The sequence below is a fragment of the Lepidothrix coronata genome, unplaced genomic scaffold (assembly GCF_001604755.1).
Source record: "Lepidothrix coronata isolate B3197 unplaced genomic scaffold, Lepidothrix_coronata-1.0 Scaffold52, whole genome shotgun sequence".
Lineage (NCBI taxonomy): Eukaryota > Metazoa > Chordata > Aves > Passeriformes > Pipridae > Lepidothrix > Lepidothrix coronata.
In genome coordinates this window covers 2,151,470-2,174,709 of record NW_016690232.1, presented here as the reverse complement: position 1 = coordinate 2,174,709, position 23,240 = coordinate 2,151,470, and the positions used below count along the sequence as shown (strand labels likewise).

Genomic DNA, 23,240 nt, shown 5'->3' with positions numbered 1-23,240 from the left:
ATTGTCTAGTGGTTAGAGAGAGGAGAAAAAGGAAGAGATATAGACTTAGATATTGTTATTATTCTCCTAGTGGTCTGGCATGGCTATATTACATCATGATTACAAAAGTGTAATTTTAGGCACCTAAGTGAGGTTCAACACAAAAGAGAGCATGAAATGAGTAAAGAGAGAAGAAATTTTGCTGCAAAGTGAGGCAAGTTGCATGTGAATTTCTTGTTGATTTTAATTATTAAAAAAAAAAAGAAGATGAAAAGCTTGACAACTTGTTGCTGATTCATCTCTTGGTGTAATGCAGAAAGTCAAATGTTCCATTCCTTGCACATAACCTGTTACAGGAGATGTGGGACTTTGGGGTGGAGGAGTTGGCTGGCAGTGACGGCAGTGGTGTCTCCTGCCAGGCAGAGCTGTGAAGACATGCTGAGCTCCCCAGCCCCTGCCTGTGGTGAGACCAGCAGTGCTGCTTTAGGATCATACTGGTGGGCGCTGGCCTGGCTGGTTACCCCTGCCAAGACATCAGCAGGCACATGAACAGGCACACAGGTTTCTGTTGTGAGGACTCACTTGTTTTGAAAATCAGCTACTCGTTCCTCTGGGTAGCAAAGAGACTAAAACTCTAGCTGGAATAACAAAACCCAATGTGCTTTCCTCTGTCTCAGTTGCTTCCCCATTCCTCAGCATGCTCACTATTACTCATCTCTCTCCCCCCCTTACAAACCATCATAGAGATTTCACATCTCTCTCTCTTTCCCCCATGTTTCATAACCAGTTTCCTTCAACAATAATTGAAAAAGTCTCCTGTCCATTTTTCTTCTGCTGTTGAGTGACTCCTTCAGTCCCCCTTTGTCAGATCATTCTTGGGGAGTGAAAGACAGCTGGTCAGCTAATTCCCTGGGACCTTCAGCTTGGAAAGCTGCACTGGCAGGGGAGTAGGTGGCCTTTTGAGCCATCTGAATAACTGTCAAAACTGGACTGTGTGCCCTCCTGAGCCTCATGCTGGGGATATGCTTTCTCCTGATGTTTCTCTCTCTCCTCACTAATGTGAGGTTTATGCCAACACAGAGGCAAAAGATTTCAAACAAAAAGGCATCAGAGAGGAACGTTTGTGTCTCCTAATAAGGTTTCTGCATGGAGAACAGGTATCCAAGATTTAGCTTTCATTAAAGTCCTGAAAGAGAAGTCCAAACCATGGAAGATCAGAAAACATTTTGCTCAAAACTTCTCACAATCTGTGGAAACCCTGCTTGCTGGGCTGGAGGATGTGACTCAGGTAAGGCTGTTGATGGATGGAAGGGGATGGTAGTTTCTTAGTTCAGTTTGAACCATCCTTAGGTACTGTCTCCCTGCCTTGAAGTGTTTATTTTATCACCATACACATTTTATTCTGCACAGGGGGATGTTTAGTGCCAAGACATGGTGTAACCCATCTGCCAGTCTATGCATCCTCATAGTCACTGTACCTAAAGCCCTCCAAGCCTCAGATTAAACATGTTTCAGAGCTGGTAGGATTGCAGTGCTACAAGAGAAGTACCAGTGCTGTGCACAGGACCCCTGGAAAGGAGCAGAGCACCAACTGCACGGCTCCCTGCTGGCACCAGGCTCTTTACAGTGGCTGTGGGTGACACTGGGTATGGGGAGCTTCTGCCTCCAAGTACTGATTCCTCTCTCCTGTGGGACCCTACCCTGAAAGTGCTCACCAGCACTTCAGCCAAAATTGTTCTCCCCACTGCCATCGTTTGTCTTCATGCAAAGTAAGCAAAAATCCAGCCCTGTTGCTTGAAGGAGACTGGAGGATACACTGAGGGGGTGAAGTAAAAGAATATGGGAATATGGTAGCAGACAGCTTCTAGGCTGCCATGTTCCAGATTGCTGTTTGGGAGTGTTGGAGCTGAATGCAGAGCATACCAGCAGCCATAAAAGCCCCACTGAATTCTTTGAAAAAAAAAAAAAAAAAGCCTAAAATTGGCCCTTGGTTAAGCAGCGCTTTCGTTTCTCTGTGTTTCAGGTCATTGCCTGTAAACCCTGCCTAGCACCCAGCCTTATAGGACACCAAAGGAAAACCTGCTGATTTCACGCAGTGCTCGTGGTGGGGTTATGACCAGCATCGAAAGTGGGTATGGAAATGGTGTCAGTGATGAGCCTCTCCTCTCCACCAGCCCACGGCCAGGTCCAATCAGCACATCGAGCCCTCTGGAGAGAGAAAAAAATGTTATATGAAAGAAGGAGATGGTTTAGAGAAAAGAAATTCATGTTCATTGTCTTAAAGGATTGACTCTCTAGGAACTTCACTTAGCAAGTGTTGTTTCTTTGTATAGCCTTCTTTGGAATTTTGACCTTTTTTGGTGACCAAATTGCTCTCTTTTGTTTTCTGAAACTGTTTTCTAGTGGTTTGTACCCTCTACAAGTCTGTTACCACTGATGAACGCTTTGCTTTTGCTTTTAGGGTGTGAAAACCCTCTTGCAGAACCATTGAATCACCTATTAACAGAATGCATCACACAATTGGTTTGGAAATTCACTCTGACTGCTTTTTAATCACATTTTTTTCTTCCGATTTCCTCCGTGGAAAAAAAAAAAAGGAAAAGAGGAAAAAAAATGCTATTCCCCCCCCCAACCTCCCGCCCAGACCTACTTTTTAAAAGTGTTGTGCTATTTCCTGTGGTCTTGAAGAGCACGTTGAACACAAAAATGCGAACTTGAAGTATCTCTTGTTGCCGTCAAAGGCAGCAGGTAGGCAGAGAAACTCCATGCCGACTCCCAGGAAACCCTCAGCCTTGCAGGGAGCTGCTGGGTCAGCTGGGTAGTAAGTCTGCCAGGAATTCCTCCTTTTCCATGCTACTGTGTGGTCTCTAAAGTCCCTGCCAGGACTGTAAACATATTCTTGCCAGACATGCAGACAGAAATGCTTTTTTCCCCTCTCAGCACCCCTGTGTGCTGAACAGGGCCAGTGGCTTATGTGCCTCTCTGGGGCAAGTAAGGCTGAGCCATGTGTGAGGTACTCAGGCTCTTACCTGGAATATGCTATAGAAGTGATACTTGCTGGATATATACGCACATTTCAGTGCTTGAAATTTAAATAATACTGGGTACCTGTGGTGGGCTGACCCCAACAAGCTCCCCAGTGGCCACCCAGCCACTCTCACTCCCCCTCCTCAACAGCACAGAGAGGAGAAAATAAGTTGGAAAGGCTCACGGTTGAAGAAATACAGGTAGATGATGTACCCTCACCGCCAAAACGGACTCAGTTTAAGGAAACTAATTTATTGCCAGTTGAAGGAGGTTTGGATGGTGAGAAACAAAGACAAAGCAACACTTTCCACACATCTCCACCCTTGTTTTTTCCCTTTGTGCCCCCATTTCCAGCTCCTCTAGCTGTGCAGGGACAGCGAGCAACGAGGCATTAGAAACAGCTGTGTGTTAGAGATGTGTGGGAAGTGGAGGTCATTAATAATTAATAAGTAATATCTGTGTCTGTAGGCAGGTATTTTTACCCCTTAAATTGAGCAAGCCCACACGTAATACAACCTCCAGCCAGCCAGGGAGCAGGTAAAGCTGCCAGCACTTTAGGCAGCACCCTTGAAATGTGTTGTGTTTACATTTGTAAGGAAACCGAATGTAATCGTATTGTAGTTGATGTAATGCTTTTATTTTCAATGTTAGCTAGTTCCCTAATATCAAGCTTAAAACCTGAAGGGCTGGAGGACTCCCGTGGGGAACATCTATTTGTTTTGTGGGTCTGGCTGGAGCTACCTGAGCTGCTGGAGATACACTGCCCCCAGTCCTTGCGTGTGTGTTTGGGGAAGGATGGTCTGAAGTCTGTTAAAAATTAAATTGACCGGCTAGTGGCTGGAAAGGAAAGCCTGAATAGAAACTAAGAAATGCCTCTTTTTAGTGAGAGACAACTCAGAGCAAGGAGGGAGGATAAAAGAGAGGTAAAACAGGTTTCTCTGCAGTGCTTGGTCCTCGCAGCCTGACCTTGCCTCCAGCTACCAATACACTCTTGCTGCCACAGAGAAGTCTCTGTCACCCCAAAGGCTTGCTCTTCTGCCACAGGCTCACACTATGATCCCCCTAGGACTCATTCCCTGCCCTCCCCACGAAGTCTGGCAGTGTCTGCAGGATTTCTGGACCTGGCAGACAAGTGACTTGGTGAGCAGCCAGGAAATGTGTTTGGGAGGGAGGTTAGGACACAGAGGTGCCACAGTAAGTGCTGGGGAGTGGGAAATGCCCTGAATGCCTTGCTTGAGACTGGAGCTGGGTAAGGATGAGTATGAGGGCTGACTGAAGGGTGGAGCTATATTAGAGCACTTCAAACTCTGGATGAGCAAAGAGTGCATCCTTTCACTTCATAAGGACATTAAATTCACAGATATGGTGTCCTTTGTCTCAGAGCCTGGTATTTTGGGGACCCTGGTCTGAACTGACTCTCAGTGTGCAGTTTATGATGGTGTGGGTACATTTTCACCTGAAGGGAAGCAGAGCAAAGGTGTGGCCACACACATTAACCCTGCAGTAAAGGAGGAAGCTGAAACAAGGGGTTGGAGCCAGGGACTTTGGAGAGAATTAGGATTTGGACGGCCAATGGCAGGGGTCTCCATGCTCAGTGAAGCCACAGGTCCAGCAACATGTTCTTTGGTGACACAAGGAAAGCTGCACGACAGGTCCTGGCTGTAGGTAGGGCAGCTCCAGGATTCAGCTCCCTGGCACATGCACCACTAACCCTCAGATAAGCTGGTGTCCTGCCTGTGTTCCTTGGCTCTGCCACACAGTGCTGCCAGGAGAACTTGTGGTTTGTGACATCAGCACCCCCACCTGCCTGGGCAGTGCACATTGTGAGAGAGCAGTGTTCCAAAACAGCCTGGAGACAGCGAGGCCCACAAGTGAATCATAAACACTTGCGTTCTGCAGATGACTCTTCCACTGGGACGGGTGAGTCACAGCTGTGCTGGTGAGGGCTTGGGGGTAGACTGGGTCTGTCCTTCCATGAAGGATGGTGGAGCCTTCCCTGGCCCAAGAGCTCTGGCACCACCATGGCCTGTGCTGACCTGAGAACCTTTTGAAAGCTCCTTCCATTCCACTGTTGAGAAAGGTGCTCGCTCGATCCCGCAGCAGTGCCTATTCCCTGTGACCAGGGGAATGCTTGGGATGGTGCTGAGGGTATCCAGCGGTGCTGTCTGGCACCCACGGACTGGGTTCTCTCCATGGTGCTGCAGGTCAGTGTAATCTCCTGTCCCATGTCTCCTGCAGGGCCGTGTTGACCACCTGTGCTGCCCTCCCAGCTGTGGGGGAGGTGATGCTCAGAGTTTCCTCGATGCTTGGTGGTGGCGGGGGCAGCAAGCACTGCTGATCTAAACTGTGACAAGACCTTCTTCCCTGAATTTGCTGGGTTTAGCCTTGGGTGGTTTGTGAGTCCCTGGGAGCCTGAAGAGGGATAGTACTGGTGCCTGGCTGGCTGGCAGGCTTGTCGTGGGTTTATCTTAATCCCAGAAATGAGGCTTCCCCGTGGCTGGGACACAGAGGTCATGGTTTGTGGCTGCTGGATGAGGCCTTTGCAAGGCTGCATGTTCTCTCCAGAGCTTGCAGCCTCCCTTTGTGAGTCCTGAGCTCAGGAAGACATTCTTTGGAAGAGGTTGGGTTCCTCATGGGCCAGGAACTCAGTGACTGGGAACTACAGGGTGGGCTGACACGTGCCAGCACCCTGCTCTACTTGTTAGCTCTGCCTGGTGCAGGAGACTGGACAGGAACCCTCCAGAGAACCTTTCCACCTTCTTATCCTGTGACTCGACACCAGGTGCCAGCCCAGCCCCAAGCCAGAATTGTCCTTTCTCTGTGCACTGTAGCTGCACTCAGGGTGATATTCTCATGCAGGGAAACCCTCCTCCAGCATCCAGGGAGGAGGAGAGGATGTGCAGGAGGGGATGAACAGCTCCCCCCCCATTCCAGACACCTTTGGGGTGACAGGCTTGTTCCACCCGTAGGTGCTTGTGGTGGGCTGTCCCCCGTGACGCCTCTCTGCCACCTGGAAGGGAGCAGATCAGCAGCAACTGTGATAAACAGCTCGGGGCTAATTAGAACATCAGATACAAACAGAAAATGTTTCTTCTTTATTTTGTGGAAAGAGCTACAGGAAATCAAGCCACCTTGGGCAGGAAGTGGAGGTTACTGAGAACAGGGACAGGACATCTGGGGGGGTTTGTGTGCTTCTGACAGTGGTCTTGATCCACGGCTGTTCCACCTTAATTTCCTCATAGGGTCTTAGGAGCTTCAAAGGGCTTTGGTGAGGGGGAGCAGGGATGTCAGGTCTGTAGCCTGACAGACAGTCTGCTTTGCTGTGCATCCTGCGCCTCCCAGCCATGGCTGGATGAGCACTCTCAGGAAACAGCTCTGCAGGGAAGGGTCTTAAGTCAGGACAGCTTATGAACTGTGATCAAATATATGGAGGTCTTGAAGGCTATGGCAGGGAAGTTTAAAGGGCACAATTGAAATTAACACCCTGCTTTACACAAGCAGATCTGCAGACTTGTTGATATGTGACTTCTGGATGCTGGTATCAGGTATAACCATATCAAAGTGGGTTCTGGCAAAATCATACCTGGATTGCTTTAGAATGTTAAGCGGGAAGCTGAATTCAGAGTAATCTTAAAAGTAAAATCCCCAGGAGACTCAAAAGTAGATTAAGATCCTAATAAGTTAAAAAATGTTAGAGGTGGCTATTGCCAGTATTGTGTTAATGAGACTATTCACCAACTAGGCACAGAAGTGTCACCTCCAGCTGTATCCCTGAAGAGCTTCAGACAAACAAGGTGATATTGAATCTCTTTGGGACTGGAGCTTTCCCAGTTCTTTTGAAGATTTGTCACATGGTTCTCTTGGGACCATTGTGGGCTGATTGTGAGATGAAGTGTATCAAATTGAAAGTTTTAGGTTGGCTCATCAGCAAAGCGCTCAGTTTTTACGTGAAAGCAAAGGGCCTGAGTGTACAGAAGGGAATCCTTTGATATCTGGGTATACTTTGCAGCCTTCCATTGTTCTTCCTCTGCCATTGGTAACCCATTTAACTGAGACATCCTTATCAAGAGATGGTACACGACTGTCTTCGTGGCTCAGCATGCAAAAGGTCTTGAACAAAGTCAGACATTTGTAACAGAATTTTCTTAGGCTTGGAAAGGACTGTATTATTTGGGTAAGCAGGACTTGCTGGGCAAAGTGGAAAGAAGTGAGAAGAGTGTATTGGGTTTACATAGTAAGGTTTTGGTAGCGGGGAGGTTACAGGGGTAGTTGCTGTGAGAAGATGCCAGAAGCTTCCCTTATCTCCGATATAGCCGATGCCAGCTGACTCCCAGATGGACCCACTGCTGGCCAAAGCTGAGCCCAGTAGTGACACTGTATTGCCTCTGGGATAATGCATTTCAGAAGGGGAAAAACCTGCACCCTGGCAGCAGAAGAAGACAGGAGTGAGGTTATGTGAGAAACACAGCTCTGCAGGCACCAAACTTGGTGAAGAAGGGAGGGGAGGAGGTGCTCCAGGTGCTGGAGCAGAGTGCAGACCATGGTGACTCAGACTGTTCCCCTGCAACTTGTGGAGGTCCAGGAGGGAGCAGACACTCACCTGCAGCTCACTGAGGACTCTGTGCTGGGGCAGGTGGAAGCCCAAAGGAAGCTGTGACGCAGTAGGAGTCACCTTCACTGGAGCAAGCTTCTGGTAGGACAGTAAACCTGTGGAGAGAGGAGCTCCTGCTGGAACTGGTTTGCTGGCAGGATTTGTGACCCTGTCAGAGCAGGACGGAAGGACTACACCCTGGGGAAGGGGCCAGTGCTGGAGCAGTTTGTGAAGAACTGCAGCCTATGGGAAGGATTCGTGTTAGAGAAACTTGTGGAGGACTGTCTCCCATGGGAGGGACCTCATGCTGGAGCAGGGGAAGCCTGTGAGGAGTTCAACTCCTGAGGACAAAGAAGCAGCAGAGACAATGTTTGATGAACTGAGCACAACACCCATTCCCTTTGTCCCTATGCTGCTGGGGGGAAGAGGTAAAGTATTCAGGAAATTTGAATTTGTATGATACAAAACCACTTTCTGGGATGGAGTGACCCCATGGAAGGATTTTTCTGGGCAACTCCTTGTGGCTCACCCGTGGTAGGTAGCAGGAAAGTCTTTGAGCTGGAATAGACAGAGGAGCAGAGACCAAAGGCAGAAGTGGGTGACTTTCGTCTCTCCTACTCCTTAGCCAACTTTTGCAGTATTTGCCTTGTAGTGACAATGCAGCTTAGTGTTGAAGTGTTAAAAACTACCATTCTTGGGGAAAAATATAGAAAGGTTTTACACTTAATAGAGAAAGGCCCGAGACTCAGTGGTGGAAAACAAGCTAATCTGGGTGAAAACTGATACACCTGGTGGTTAGTTAGCCTGAGAGATTCTGGTTTGTGGAATCCTTCACACCTGTGTGGAGACCAAGGCACAGAAAAAGTTAATTGTCCTAATTGGACAAATTACTTAAAGCGGGGTAAAGGAAGCAGGGGTTAGTTTAATTGTGCTGTGCTATGCTGTGCTGGCTGGCAGGTAAGGCTGTTTGCTCTCTTACTTTTGTGCTTTAGATTCTGTGGCTTAATGTTCCTGTTCAGGCCTAGGGCGTTTTATGGACTTGGATTTTGCTGTGTGTGTTTGAAACTGGTCTGGCTTTGTGCTAATTCATCTCTGGTTACTGAGAAAGTGCATCAAAAGGAGGCTTGGATTCAATCCACCAAACATCTGTTTCTGGATAGTGCTAGAGGGTGGACAGAGGCTGTGGGGACCTTTTGTCTGACCCAGGAGCTGGTGGTGTGCTGTGTGGTTACCACATTTTCTGCGTAATTGCTTGGAATGATGTCTCTGGTGGTTCTTTGGGACAGCTGGTGATACAGAGGCTGGAAAATTGTGAAGGCGGCAAAATCCTATCCAAAAAGAAATGTTCTGTTTCTCTCTTGTGTCACTGATACCTGGTCTGCAGAGGGATTGGTGCACCTTGGCTCTTAAAATCTCAAGTCCTGTCTGTGCTGCCTGGCTGCAAAAATGGTGAAAGCTGTGCCCCCATGACTTGGCTACTGTGCAGCTCCATATCACCCTATTTGCAGGCCTTTGGACAGCAAGACCTTCAGGACTGCAGTCACAAAGGTATTCTGTGGTCGTAAACCAAAATGTGAACTTTAAGTCTCGCATGAGAGCGAGTGAGACTGTACTAACCAGCAGTCACATAGGGATCAAAGAGTGTTTACAGGAAAGGAAGCCACCTGAGAAATCACTCTTGATGCTTTTACCTGATGATTTGTGCTCCCTCTCTGCACCTCTGAGCACTGGCTCTCCCTCAGGCAGCTGCCTGACATGTAAGGGCCCAAGTGACTAAACAGGCACGTGCAGGGCTGTGCCCCAGCACAGGCACTTCGACCGGAGTGTTCCCAGCTTTTCTGCCATGAACCCCTTGGAGCAGAAGGGGACGCTCTGGGCTGGAGTGGAGCAACTGCAGGCACTGGATGGAGCTGGCTGTGGATTCTGCAATGTGAGGTAAGGGGGAAGAGGGACTCTGCGGCTGTACGGCGTGGAGGGGCTCCTGCTCCAAGGTGGGGTTGGGTGCTGTGCCTGATGTGGTTTGAGTCTGAGAGGTGTTGGGGGGCATTTCTACGCAGTTTGTCTCAATCTCCCTCAGCGCTGTTTCATCAGAAGCAGCGCAGTACAAGTGCTTCCCCTCAGAGAGCTGATCTGATGAGATAAAGTACTAGGTAGGCATTTCCATTAGACATAAAAGAAAATAACCCTTTTTCCACCACCACCATACTGGTTCCATGCCCTGGAGGAGTGAGATGAGAGGAGGCAGGAGGGCTGAGTGGGTAGAGCTGAAGACCAGTGCTGACTCAGGGTCTAGCAGCAACCCAGGACTTCTCTGTGCTTGGGTAGCCTGCATGGGAAATGGAGCAGCAGCACTCAGAAGGAATGGGCGTCCACTGCTGCTCCAGATGCCAGTAGCCCCTGCACAAGTGGATCTTTAAACTTGTTTTATGTCTTGTCCTTGCCTTGTTGTGCCTCAGCTGAGTGTGCTTCTAGCCTTCTCCTCTCTGCAGTGGGGCTGGAAAAGGGCAAAAAAGACCCTGCGTGTGTATATTGATTAGCTGTATTGGGGGATTGAAATGTAAAGCCTTCTTCATTACTTATTTTTCATTTTGTTTTCATTTTCATTTTTAACTGTTGTGTATTGCCTTTGATTTCTTTGTCAAAGGCTGAGCACCTTCCTGCCAACTTTCTCAGGGCTGTACCCAGTGTGAGGTCCTCCTGCTATACCTAGTGCCAGTGTTAACCGTGCTTGTCCAGGGTTGTTGAGTGAGGCTGGAAGGTGGGAGTCCTCTTTCCATAAGTCCCTGGGAAGGTTTTTGAAAGGTTTTGAGTGAGAGAGGTTAATTCCTTGCAGTGCTGTTTCCATCCTGTAATACCTCAAGTTCTCAGCCATGCTGAGAGATGTGGCAACCAGAGCGTTTTCTATCAGAGCTCTTACTTTTCTATATATGAAATGAGCTGACTTTAAGAAATGGGAGAAGTACCATTTCTCTTTTTAAAGCCCTCTTGTCTTGCTATAAAACTCTCTGCTTGGGTGAACATATTGCAACTCCTAGGCTTACTAATCTGGTCTTTTGCCAGGGGGTGCATGTTTGTCAGCAGGTTTCGAACAACAAGATGTTTCTTATTTCCCAGCTAACAGAAGAATCTTCATTTAAATCCTTGTTTGAAAACCACATTAGTGGCTAACTTTACTATGCTGGCTGGTAAATGGAGTTGGGTTTTTTTATACCCTTGGGGATGATGTTGCAAAGGATTTAAGGTCTCTGTTCTAGCTGTAATTCTGCTGTTAGGACAATAAGATTCTTGTGATACTTTCTCCTCTGAGGTTTTACCCCATTTTTCTGATTTTTTTACTGTGTTGATTTGTAATGCTGTGAGTGTTGCTCTCAGTGAAAGTGCTGCTGGCTTCATCCTGCCCTGACTGGAGGCTGTGGCAAGGGAAAGCCTGGTATCAGATGAAGTGTCTGGAGGAACATGTGGAGGGGGTCCCTGGGTGGGAGGTAGAGAGAAAGGGAAATATGCGGAGGCTGAGCAGAAACGCTGATGGCTGGGCAGTGTGTGGCAAAGGAGCAGACCCAGAGGGCCCCGAACTCCTCTGGGACATGGGCATTGCGTTTGTCAGCCCTGGCACAGGGGAGGGGAGAAGTGCAAGCAGTTCTGCGTGCTGTGTGATCAGTGTTATAGATACCCAAATAAGTAGGAAAAATGCTATCCTCCTGGTGATTCTGCCTCCCCCAGAATCACTTGCATCTGGATTGTTTTTACCCTGCCCACATGTTTCACGTTTCGGCTGCTCCAATGAGCACATGAAACCACCCTCCCACTGCTGAGTGACTCACACTGTCACCCCTCCAGGAAACCAAACGATCATCTCGCTGTAGCTGATAGCGGCGGCTCCTCCTCAGCTTCACAGGTGGTCCCACGCCTCCAAAAAGCTGCTCGCAGCAGCTCCAGGGGCATCCCCACCTCCTCAAATTCAAATGTACTCTGGAGATCAGAGAGCCGAGCTCTCCGCTGCAGCCCGGGGCTGGGTCACCTTTGCACGGAGCAGGCGGGGATTCCTCCACGGGTTGGCTTTTCTTTCCTGCTTTGAGCTGGGCTGCCCTTTGAGGCTGCCCCGCTGTGTTCTGTGCCCCAACCCTTTCCCCCGCGGCAGCAGCACAGTCACGGTGTTTCTGTGCAGAATAAGGCGAGGACGCCTTAGGGGAAAGCCTGATGTCGGCACCACGTGGGGGTGGGAGGAACAGTGCTGCAGGAGCGGTGGGAAGGCTGTCTCTCGCTCTATTTTGGAATTATGCTTGCTTCTAAATAAGAACTTCAGAAAACCAAGGCAGTTTGTGGGAGCGGTCTAGTGTGCACATGCTACTGCCAGGGCAGTCCCAGTGCATTGTGACTCTTGCTGTTTCCATGTGAGATTTTTGCTTTGCTTGGTGAAACAGTGGACATTCAGGATTTCTCTTGTTTCTTCATCCTACCTAGATGGTGATCCATGGGTGTTTGACTGTAAACTGTCTGAATAGGTGTGAACCCTCTGTCGCTCCCATGTCCCTGCCTCCCCCTTCTCCTCCCCCAGTTGACTGATGAAAGGCTGAGTTTGCTATGAGCTGGAATGATGGGGGTGGACACAGGCTATCCCTCTTTCAAAGCCGGGGCGAAACACAAATTAAGTCTGAAACTGCCTGTTTGGTTACTCCAAAGCATCTGTCAGGGTGGTATGTATATTACTTTTAAAGAAGATCTGTCAGTATTCAGTCTGTTCAAAGGCACCTAGCCTCATGGGAATTCAGTGCTGCATCTTCATCCCACCAGTGTGACTGCTGAAAGTCACAGCTGTGGGGGTGTGGGACAAGATTGAGTGTGTTGGCACCTGGAGGATGCCCTGCAGCTCACAGCTTCCTCAACTAGCAGTTTCCCTGTGAGACAGGTATTAAGATGTGTTGTACTGGGGACCTTTCAAGTGCCTTGGGCCACAGAAGGAAATGCAAACCCTTTAAAGCAGTCAGGTTGAAGGCCCATGCTCTGGTCCTTGGAGAAAATCCCTGCAGGACACAGGGAAGAGCAGAGGTGAGGTCCCTGCACTGGATCAGTAGGTGATGGATCAGTCCTGCCACCCTCGGGAGGGGCTGTGCTTTCTGAAATCTCCCATTACTGGTGCAACACTGGGTTTCCTGTCAGTTCCTCAGTGCTTTTTATTTTGGGTTGGCAAGATGCATGTTATCATGACACTGACACCTGTTATCTTTCTCGTGTGGAGAGATGCACAGATGTTTTACTAGATATGCATCGCACAGATTGTGTGCTCTCTTTTGCAATAAGGACTGACCTGGAAAATGGCCAGAGCACTGGATTCATCTGCAAGCATTTGATTTGTGGCATGGGCTCCCTAAATGACCTTATTTAATTGCTAGCTCTTTGGGGCACGTCGATATGTTCCGTGTGTGTGAAAGCCCAACATGGGAACGCCTTGGTTTTACTCTGACAGTACAAACAGATGGTAGTGTTGGTGCTGCTCTGTGGCCCTGGTGGCCCTGGTGGAGTTTGAGCACAGACCACTAGATGTCTGTATAAACCAGGGTGTGATAAGCAGCAGTCCCAGCTGTGGGTAATGGGTTTGTTGGCTTATCAAAAGGGGAGATGGAGCACAAGATCATAAGTTTCAGTCTTGTGCAGAGAGCTCAGGAGAGTGGCAGTGAAGGAGGGGATCAGAGGCAGATCCTGCAGCAGAGTGGGATGGTGGATGACCAGGAGGTGTCTTGGAGGAGTCTGAGGCCAGGCTAATGCTGCCACCTCGCAGCACCCTGGTGGGACGTGCTGTGCCATTGTGGTCAGAGCTCAGGAGCCCCTGCAACCCCAATGAAATCTGTCCCTTGCCAAGAAACCTTGTTTTGTTTAATGGGAAAAGAGAGGCTTTTGCTCTTTGCCTGCAGTGAATCCTTCCAGGTGCAGGCTTGACACCACCTCTGTGGTACAGTTCTGTCTCTGCTGTGTGAGGAGTTGGTGAAATTGTGCTTTCACTGGGGAGAAGGTGCTTTCTCAGCTTGCAATTTAGCTGTGAGATGGGCATTAAGGTGTGTATTGAGAACCTTTCAAGTATGCTGGGCCACAGGGGGAAACAAACTCTTCAAAACTCCAGATTCAAATGGTTCTCCACACACCACTGCAGCAGCTGTGCCTCTGAGCACAGTGACTGCTTCGAGCAAGGGCTCACAGATCTCTTTGGAAAGAGAGATAAAGGTGGTGAGGAGCCCAGTCTCTCTTCCCTCACCACTGGCGTAGCAACATGTGCCTCTGCTCCCCAGATCTTCAGGTGTTAGTTGAACCTGTGTCCTACCCCAGAGAGCCGCGTTTCCCTGCCAAAGCAACTTGCTTTGCTTTGCTTTGCCTCTGCAAGATAAGGTACTGCCAGTACCAGAGGGCAGCTGCCCGCCCACGGCTGCTGGGAGGTAGAGGAGGCTCTCCCTGTGTTAGTCCTCTTGCACAGATCCTCTAAACCCACTAGAGGGCAGGGAAGGTCTGTGGAAGAGCAGAATGGCCTCGAAACCTGAGAGAGCTCAGCTGTCCCTGGGGTGAGATCCTGCACCTGAGGAAGGATCCTGCTGGCTGCTTTCTGGAGGAGTCTTGGGGCAGGCTGGTCTCGCTGCAGCCTGGGCTGGGGTACGAGGAGTCCTTCGTTTCCCAAATCACATCCCTTCTGCTATGCTCCCCTGAGACCATCCTGCATCCTCATAGATCCTTTCTACCCTGTACCACCTTGCCTTGTCCCTTGTTCCTGCTCCACCAGCCCAGGCTGGAGCACTGCCTCAGCCTGCCTGGGATGCTCAGCCCTGCTGAAGAGATCAGGGAGGCTGCTCCAAGGAGGAGCAAGCAGCCTCTGTGCATGGAACATCTGGTGTTTCATGGGTGCCCTGTGGGGAATTTGGAGGGCTCTGTGGCTGAGCTGGAGTGTGAGCCCCTGAGCCACAAAGCACAGGAAGATTGTGCAAGGCAGACAGCACCTTTGCAAGGTAATGGAGGAGCAGCACGTCCCCTTTGTGCCGGCTGTGTGGAGGAGTTATGGCAAGTGGCAAAGTGCAAAGGGACTGTGTCCCCTTACCAGAGATTGTGGGTTAGCCCAATGCAAGGGACATCTGTGGCTGGGGGGAACTGGCCTGTGATCCACACACAGCTGAGCCTTGGAGCTCGGTAGGATTAGGGGGAAGGTGCAGCCATGGGAAGACAATTACTACATGCTGTGCTCCCTGGGCTGCATCACACCAAACATGGGCATGAGTTTCCTGGGTGGAGGGACTTCAGGAAGTGGCTAAAGGCTGGCATTATGACATGGTCAGAGCTGTGGGTTTTCCAACAGTTCCCAGGAATGTGGCTATGGTCTCTGAGGATGCTTAGTTATACCTATGCTCGGCTGTCTCATCTAACAGAGGCCAGGGTAAGGCAGGCAGAGTGGGCTACAGTGGAAGATGAGCCAGAGGATGCTGAGGTACTGCGTGGGGGATCAGAGCCATAGCACAGGGGGGAGATGTGGAAAGGGGATGATGTGGCAGAGCTGTTCCTGTCTCCTGCCCTGATCATGAAAAGAAAATTTGTCTGTTTTTCTTGAAGGAAGCTTGGGCTTTCAGGAAGATCTGTCTGCAGAGGTCTGTGCCTAATTAGGATATTGCTCAATGGTGTTTGTCAGGACCAGCATTTGTAAAGTATGGAGCAGAACAAGTGTCTCTTGAGGATCCTCTTTCCCCCCTCCCCCCCCTTTTTTTCTTTAATTCCAGTTAGCAAGCCATTCTATCTAAAGTTTGGACAGAGAGTTTCCAAATTAATTGCTTAAATCATGGTATTGGGCACGCTCTCATGTACCCTTTGAGGAAACCAAATAATCCATGTTTCAGGGTAGTCACTAGTTCTTGCTCCTGTGTACTCTTCACTATTGCACTTATTTTTGAATCCAGCAGATATTTGCCACCTTGTGTGTGAATGATAAGGGAAGTGGACTGTGTTTATTTCCTAGGAAAGAAAATTTGAGACTTCTGAGACAGCTGAGAACAGAGCATGGAGCCCAGTGAAGGCAGGACTAAGGCTCAGCTGACTACTTTGCAGCTGGGCTATGTCAAACCAGGAGTTTGCATCCCGTGCTGACAAGGTGTACATGCACCCTCTGACAGCCTAGCCACATGAATTTTTTGTTTTTAGAACTTCAGAACTCCGTGGATCACTGTATTTGGCTGATAGTCAGGCTTTTAATTCTCTAAGCCCTAGATTTATTCCCAAGCCAAACAGATGTACTGTTAATAGTGTTCAAGCTGCCTGGAAATACTTGCCTACCGTTTGTTGCTGAGCAGAACTGCAACACACTGCCATAGAAGATCAGAGACATCCGACCTTTTTGGCTGGGTGCTCCCTCCTTTTGAGCTTTCTTCCTGTTGAAGCATCTTTGTGCAGCACATTAGCCTGTTTTGCTTCCCGTGACTTGGCTGGGTGCAATTCTGCAGCATGTAGCCAGTAGGACCAGGGAGAACACAGAGGAAATAGGTTCAGCTAAGAGCACAGCAAAGATCAAAGGAGGGGAAATAAAGCGTGTTCCGTGTCTGGCCAGAGATCTAATTTCCAATTCCCAGCTGAGGAGGTTTTCAGTAAGTGCTGAATGAGCAAGCTGGTGCCATGGTAACTGGGTACACATTTGACATCAGCAGTATCTGTGGCTGCGATAATTGATCAATGTTTGCAGTCACTGCTTGCAGTTGTGACCTCTACTAGACAATTCATGCTTATTTCCTCTCTTTGGGTTGAGGGTCCCAACACACACCCTATTTTGTGGTATATGTTCTGTTATTTTGGCTGCTGCCTCCATAGCAGAGTGCTGTGCATTTGCCTCTGGCCTGTTTCTCCCCAGTAACCAAACCCTTGGTAGTGTGCACATTGGTGGGACTCGTTCTCATGGTCTGGCCTCATCACTGCCACGGTGGCGTTCTTGTTGGAGATGTTGGGAGAGGACTTGAGGAGATCACCCAGGCTCACAGTGACTTGCTGTATGCTCGAACTTGTGCCATGTGCGAGCGAGGTGACCTCCATGTGGAGATGATGACAAGGGAAAATACGTCTTAGAGGGGTAAGGTGAGATCAAGAGCTGGAGGTGGGAGAATCTGCATCCACCAGCTGACCTTGTGAGGCCTTCCCAACTATGTTCACAGAAGCTGTATGACTAGACCCTAAACTTGGGATAACACCCAGGCCTGATAAAGCTTGTTTTACAGCTCTGTGAAAATACAGGGTTAGAACCAGCCATGAGTGTGAAAACCTTATTAACTACACTAGTGAGATGAGTCAAAACCTTCAACATCCAGTGTCCTGCACTGGCATTTCTGAAATGAGATGCTGAACAAGTCTGGACATGCTCCTGTCCGAAGACAGCTGCTTATTTGACTGACAGCTTTTTATTGGTGAGCTTGGAAACTTATTCCTCACCCCACAAAAATCTTTCTCTAAGGGAGAACTAGCTGAAATTCCCTATGAACCCAATATTGTACTAATTTCTTTGCTAACCTGATAGATTCTTTTGTTCTTAAGATGGTTCTTTCAGTGTCTAAAAATGCTTTGATTCCTCTGGGCATCCTTCAAGCAAGCTCAAAGCTGTAGCTTCTCCCACCTTATGAGCTGGTTGGTTGACTGGCTCTGATGTGGTTTGTGGTTACATGTAACGTTGCTCATGTGGCCATCCTGTGCTTTTGATTTTCTGAATCACCAGTGAGTGCACTTTCACAAGCAGGTGTGAGCCTTGCTCAGGAGATGTGTGTAAATACCATAGAGAGATGCTGAGAGGCTCAGCTTCTTCCAACCTGACCTGTAGGCTCCCTGTGCCTGTTGGAGGTGTGAGTGTGTGGGCTCCAGGTGCTGCTGCAGCAGGTATTGTGGAGCCCAGCACCAGTATTGTGCAGACACCTCACCAGGTACAGTCCTTGCCCTGAGCTGCTGTGGACTCCAGCCACCCTCCAGTGTGGGATGAAGTTCCCCAGGGTTAGATGGTATCTGCTGAGCAATAACAGCTGGGGATCCAGACTCATTCCTCACTTGCCTAACTATCACCCCTCTATTGCTGGGTTGATGCAATGCTTGAATCTTGAAAGATTCAAAGAGTCTTGGTGTTGACCTGAAGACATTACTCTACTGGTGTCCATTCTGTGTGTCTTAAGCAAATAAAAGGTTGGTGTCCCAACTTGCCAGACCAGCTCTAACATGTCAATGGGAGAGGCCAGGTATGATGCTGCCGTTGGAACACAGTGCTGAGTCAGTGCCTTTTCTGCTAAAACATGGCCAAGCAAACTTTGTGGGATCCCTGGTTTCTCTAAATTGTAGGTCAGGCACAGGTGTGTCAGAGGCTGGGTCCGGTGGGTGCAGGTGGAGTTTGGAGCTACCACGCTGTTGCTGGTCCAAACTCTGAGGTATCTCTCACAGAAATGGTATGTCCTGTTGTACTGGGCTGTATGGAACTAGATGCCACGAGGAGCTGGGTTCTGTGCATCTGCAGAGAAATATGAACCACGCCGGCCCAGGAGAGACATCTCTTGACTCAGCAGGATGATAATGAAAAACGTGTCACAGTTGATGAACCAAGATGCTGTTTAGAGAAAAAGATACCTAAGAACTGGAGTTGTGTTGGTGCACAACCCTGGTGCACAGGGTCCTCCTAGCACACTTAGAGTAACTTGCAGGTTGTCTGAGTCTTTCTGGTGTATGTGTGCTGCCTCAACTGCATCTTCACCTCTCTGTCTGAACACTGCTGAGCTTACAGCAGTAAGTTGGCAAAGACAGCTAAACCACAAAGAGGAGCTTTCAGAAAGGCCTGACTGTTGAACAGCAATGAGAAGTCCCCACTCCTCTGCTGAAAGATAGCCAGAGATATAGGACATTGTTTTGGCAATGGTAGTCGATGCGGGGTGTTTGAGCAGTAGTGGGAGGATGATAGGAAAGAGGGTGCCCTGGATGAGAAGATGATTGCAGCTCTGCTCTGAAGTGGCACCCGAGGAAACAAAATCTGGTCAATGAGACAGGCGCAAGCAGAAGGAACAGTGAAGCTGGAGGTGAAAAATAGAAACCGGTGGTTGAGGTCACCCAGAATCGAGACTCAATCTGAGAAGAGATTTCTTAGGAAAAAAGGAATACCATTAAGGCCCTTTTTAGAAAGGTGAATGTTTTACTGTGTAAAAATCCTGAGAGATTTCCCATATAACTGCCACTTGGAGAGCTTCTGATCCCACCCTCACAGATGTGAAACAAATCAGAGGGTACTGCAAGCATCCTCTTGAACCAAAGAGTCTCTTTAGCACTTCTGCAAAGGAAGTGACCTTTTTCTTTGGTGTTATCCTCATGCCATCGAGTTCATAATCCTCTTCTGCCTCTTTTAAAAAATGAAAGAAAAAACACCGTACAAAACAAATTAGCCAAATCTTAGTAGCATATCCAGGATATATTACAGATAGGTGCCACTCAGCTTGCTAAAGTTCTTCTGTAGTTTTCTTATGTCACTCATTTTGTGTAAGTCAAGCACTTGTGAGGCCCTTAGAAATGTTTGCCTTCTTGCCATCTAGATAGGTGCCCTATGCTTCTTTTAGCAAATTTGATTTGGAGGTGCTTTGCACGTTTGTCTCAGTCTTTTGGCACGCTGGCCCAATTAGTGTTCAAATCCAACTTTCAGGGCCTGGCTCACTTCCTTTCATTGTGTTGTGCAATGATGCATTTAACTTCCAATATCAGAGGCTGGTGGTGCTGTGCAGCTGTCTGAGAAAGGTCACTGAAAGTCAGAGGAGTTTCACAAAAAACATAGATGAAAAGTTGACTCAGATTCACTGAAATGAAGAAAACTCTTTTCTTTTTCTTCTTTTAGAATTATGTTTTTTGCGAAACTCGCTGGTTTTGCTGTGACCTTTATCTTTTACTCAGTCATAAGAGACCTTGTTTTGGCAGGCACATGGGGAATGACTTTAATACAGTGTGTGCACTCTGTGCTCAATGCTGAAGGGTGGATTGAGATTTCCTGTGGCAATCCTGTCACCAATGGCTCGTCTTAAAGTCATCTGCTGTCGCTGGTGCCATGGGTGTGCCCTGGGGGTCGTATCCAGAATTGTTCCCTTCATCCATGCAGGCGGTAGAGAGACACCTCTTCTGTCATTTGATGCCGTCCTACCTGTTTTTCTTGCCCATGACTGACAGAAAAAGGTCTTGAAAGATAAGGGCAGTGGCCTCTGTGTGAGTGCCAGTGTTTGGCACTGTTCATCAGCCTGGCCTGAATTTAGAGGATTTTGCTGGCATCCAGCTGCAGTGCCAGGCAGACGTGCTGTTAGTGTGGCTCCTACATCCTTTGCTTGTGGCACAGTACCTTCTCTGCGTGCAACCAACCGTCAATATCTGATGAGGTGTCAAGAACGTGCTATCGAGAATAGAGGGCACTGAGAGGTTTTGATGCTCTAGGTATTTCTGGGGAGGGCTGAGGTAAGAGGTCACCGTTTCAGGTGACATCAGGATGCTATGAAAAACCTGTCAAGTGTTGCGTCTTGCTTTGAAATCAGCAGGTATTGGCTGTGGCAGCTGATGGGCTCTGTGTGGGTTGGTGGTTCCCGCAGACACCACTGAAACCGCTGTTCTTGCCTTGCCACTGCCATCTCGAGAGAGCTTGGGAGCACAGTGGGGCTCCGGCAGCACTGCGCCTCAGGTGGGAAAACATTCCCTCCTGACACACCTGCTTGCCCTTTGGAAGTTCCGTATATACGTGAGTCATACCTGACTAAGTCTGTAACAAAGAGAGAAGCTTTCTCAGAATGGAGTGAGTTGGCTGCCAGAGACAAATGTCCCAGTGCTGCAGGATGGGTGATGGTAGGGGGATTTGACTCTGCCTGGACACTGTGATTTTTTTTTTAAGGAAAAGTGAATTTAAGTGCTGGTTGCAGAGCAAGCTGTAAAAATGGGAGGCCTCTCATTTTGGTGTTTTGAGAGCTGGAGATGAGTGAGTTCCTCAGCTGCAGCGCTCTTAGCCCAGGATATTTTTGCCTGTGGAACTTGCTTTTTGACGGTAGTAATAGCCTAGAGCTCTGGAACACTCTTACGACTCTAAGCTCAAATAATCTTTGTGCTATAACCATTCCCATCACTCTAGGGACACCTTTCCTTTGTCCCCTTCCAATGAGAAGTGGGTGGGAGTCGCTGTGCCTCACCAAGCCATGTAAAAGGAAGGGAGCTTGTCTAGGGCATGTGGGTCACTTCACCATTAACAGATGCAAAATCCCTCAAGGATGGTCCCAGCATCACCAGCTTCAGAATAGCCTAATCAACCTGCACAGTGTGATTGGGTGGATCAAGTGTAAATGCATGTGAACATCATCTTTGTTTTGTGTAGCTTTGAAACCAGATGGCAAGCTGGGAAGAGAAGGCTGATGTTGATGAAAATGTGTCTTTGGGAGCCTCTGGTAACACTTTCAGAAGACTGTAGAGAAAGTACAGCCTAAATTCTCAAGTAAATCCAGAGGAGTCACTTTAAAGCTGTACCCTCTCTCTCTTTTGGAGTTACAGGAACAGCAGCTGATATCCTACATAATTTTGAAGGTCTATGAGGTCCAAGTCCTGAAGTCATTTTCAGGGCATGTCCTTATTGTAAGACTTACAAGGCTGGACTTTTCAGTGAGTTGACTAGCTGATCAGATAAGGTGGTGTGCTTTCTGTGGGTTGAAACAGGGATCGAGTGTGTGTAAACAAAAAAGAAAGTTGTCTAGATTTAAGTAAAGCTGTGATTAAAAACTTTACTGGGGTAGAACCTGCAGAGGAATCATCGGGCCTTGGGTATGCAGCTGGTTTAAGGTGCCTTTAGGCAAAGTAGCTGCATTTGCTGAGCAGTAGGAAATGTGTGTTTGTTGGCCCTCTTTGGTCATGGGTGAACTGAATCTGAGAGCAGGGGGGTCATGCACTCTCCCCACTGATGCACGAACACACTTGTGCCTCTGATTTGTAAATCGTTAGAGGTTTGTCTGTCAGGCAGTAACTCTGTAAGCTTGCCCTGAGTTGTTTTCAGCCCATCAGGAATCAGAAGCTGATGGGAAACAGGCAATTCCTTAAATGAGAATGAGCATCAAGAGCATTTGTGCCTGTCCAGCTTAAGTAGTTGAAGTTCACAACTTGAACCTCGCTAGCATAACTTGCTCTGCCCCTTCACCAGCTAGACAGCATTGAGTATGTAAGTCCACAGGAAATGATTCCTAATTAGACAAGACAGAGACTGCTAAGAGGTGCAATAGGAGTTGCTCTACTGGGAGACAATCAGCTATACCAAAATGGAATCTTGGGATGACTGGACATGAGGGGTACTCCCTAGGGCTCAGCCTTAACTACTCTTTTTATTAACTCCCCCAAAATGAAAACCTGTTGCTGATTAACAAAATGTGTTTTGGATAGAAGTTAGGAAATAATTTCAGCATGGGGGAAGTGCCAAAATATCATACCAGGAATGCTTAGACCAAAGTAGAAGAAAAGGGCTGAAACTCAGCAGTAGGATGTTCAAGGGTGCTCAGTGATTAATAATGAAAACCTGTTCTTAAGCAGGAGTCTCATCGGTTAGAAAATACTGAGAAGAAGAAAAGGTGTCTGTGTACTGGCCCATCACAGGATGACTACAAACCATCTATGTGATGTTCTTGTGAAAAAAGCTAATCCAGTGTGAGGGTCCACCAGGTGATTTGTGGTGGGGTCTAGTCCCCTGCTGTGGCAGTTGTGAAGAACAACAGTGTAGATGGGAGCTCCTGGCAGTTCCCTGTGGCTCATCTTGGTTTGCTTCCTCCTGCACTCGTGTAGGATGAGGCAAGATAAGCGGGAAGCTGCTGGGACAGTCTGGGAACACCTTGTCTGTGTCCTTGCTTTCAGCTGAAGTTCGAAGCAGTGGGTATCTAGACCTGACTTCTCTTTATGTTGAAGCGGTACCATTGTTTGGAGAGGCCAGAAAATGCTGTTCTGAGCACAGCTGGAAGGAAAAGAGCTGGGTTTGTGTTTTAGCAACAGGAGGAATTTCTTGCCTGGAGCCACACAGGCGTGTGTCAGTGGCTCAGTGGTGGATGGGTCACACAGAAATAGCTTTTAAACAGAAATTTTCATTTGGAGAAGTTAAACGTCATGGGCTTTATTCTTTTCCCAGTTGCATCCTCCTTTCTGAGATATACTCTAACCCACCTCAATGTGAGTAAAATCAAGAGCAGCTCTTGTATTTTCAAATACATCTCTGCCCGTGTAGCAACTGTCAAATACAAAGCTTACTCCTAAAGCCACTGGTTTTAAAAGAACCACTGGAAAGTTTAGGATTTCACTTTGACTAAGGCTGTTTTTCTTTTTATGGGAACATCACAAAGCCTCTCCTTTCTTGATACAGGTTTGAGCGAACAGATGCTGGGATAGCCCCTTTGAGGGAGCAGTCTGTTTGTTTAGGTTCATGTGAAATTCAGACTCAAAGGTGAAATAATTAACAGCACGTGCATTTGTTTTTGTTTTGGGAGAATGCTTATAAGCCAAAGTACATGCTACTCTGATCCAGATACTGAAATCATCCAGACAGCTGATTCACAAAGGCTGATTTTCCAGTAAAAGTTTGTATGTTGTTAAGGTTTGCCTGAAAATTTAGCGCAGGAAAGTCTTTGGGTCAGAA

The 23,240-nt window shown here is 48.2% G+C and overlaps 2 long non-coding RNA genes across 2 annotated transcripts in view; one reads left to right on the top strand and one right to left on the bottom strand.

Annotated features, from left to right (window-relative positions):
- Positions 1-205: 205 nt before the first annotated feature.
- On the bottom strand, positions 206-3,144 carry LOC108497767. Its single transcript, XR_001874962.1, has 3 exons — positions 2,694-3,144; positions 2,059-2,187; positions 206-326 (listed from the first exon to the last, which is right to left on the bottom strand). It is a non-coding gene; the product is annotated as an uncharacterized LOC108497767 (long non-coding RNA).
- Positions 3,145-4,862: 1,718 nt separating this feature from the next.
- The window catches only part of LOC108497766, a 74,540-nt gene continuing 56,162 nt past the window's right edge, over positions 4,863-23,240 (top strand). The window contains exon 1 of the long non-coding RNA XR_001874961.1: positions 4,863-4,926. This is a non-coding gene — a long non-coding RNA (uncharacterized LOC108497766). The remainder of the gene's footprint in view (positions 4,927-23,240) is intronic.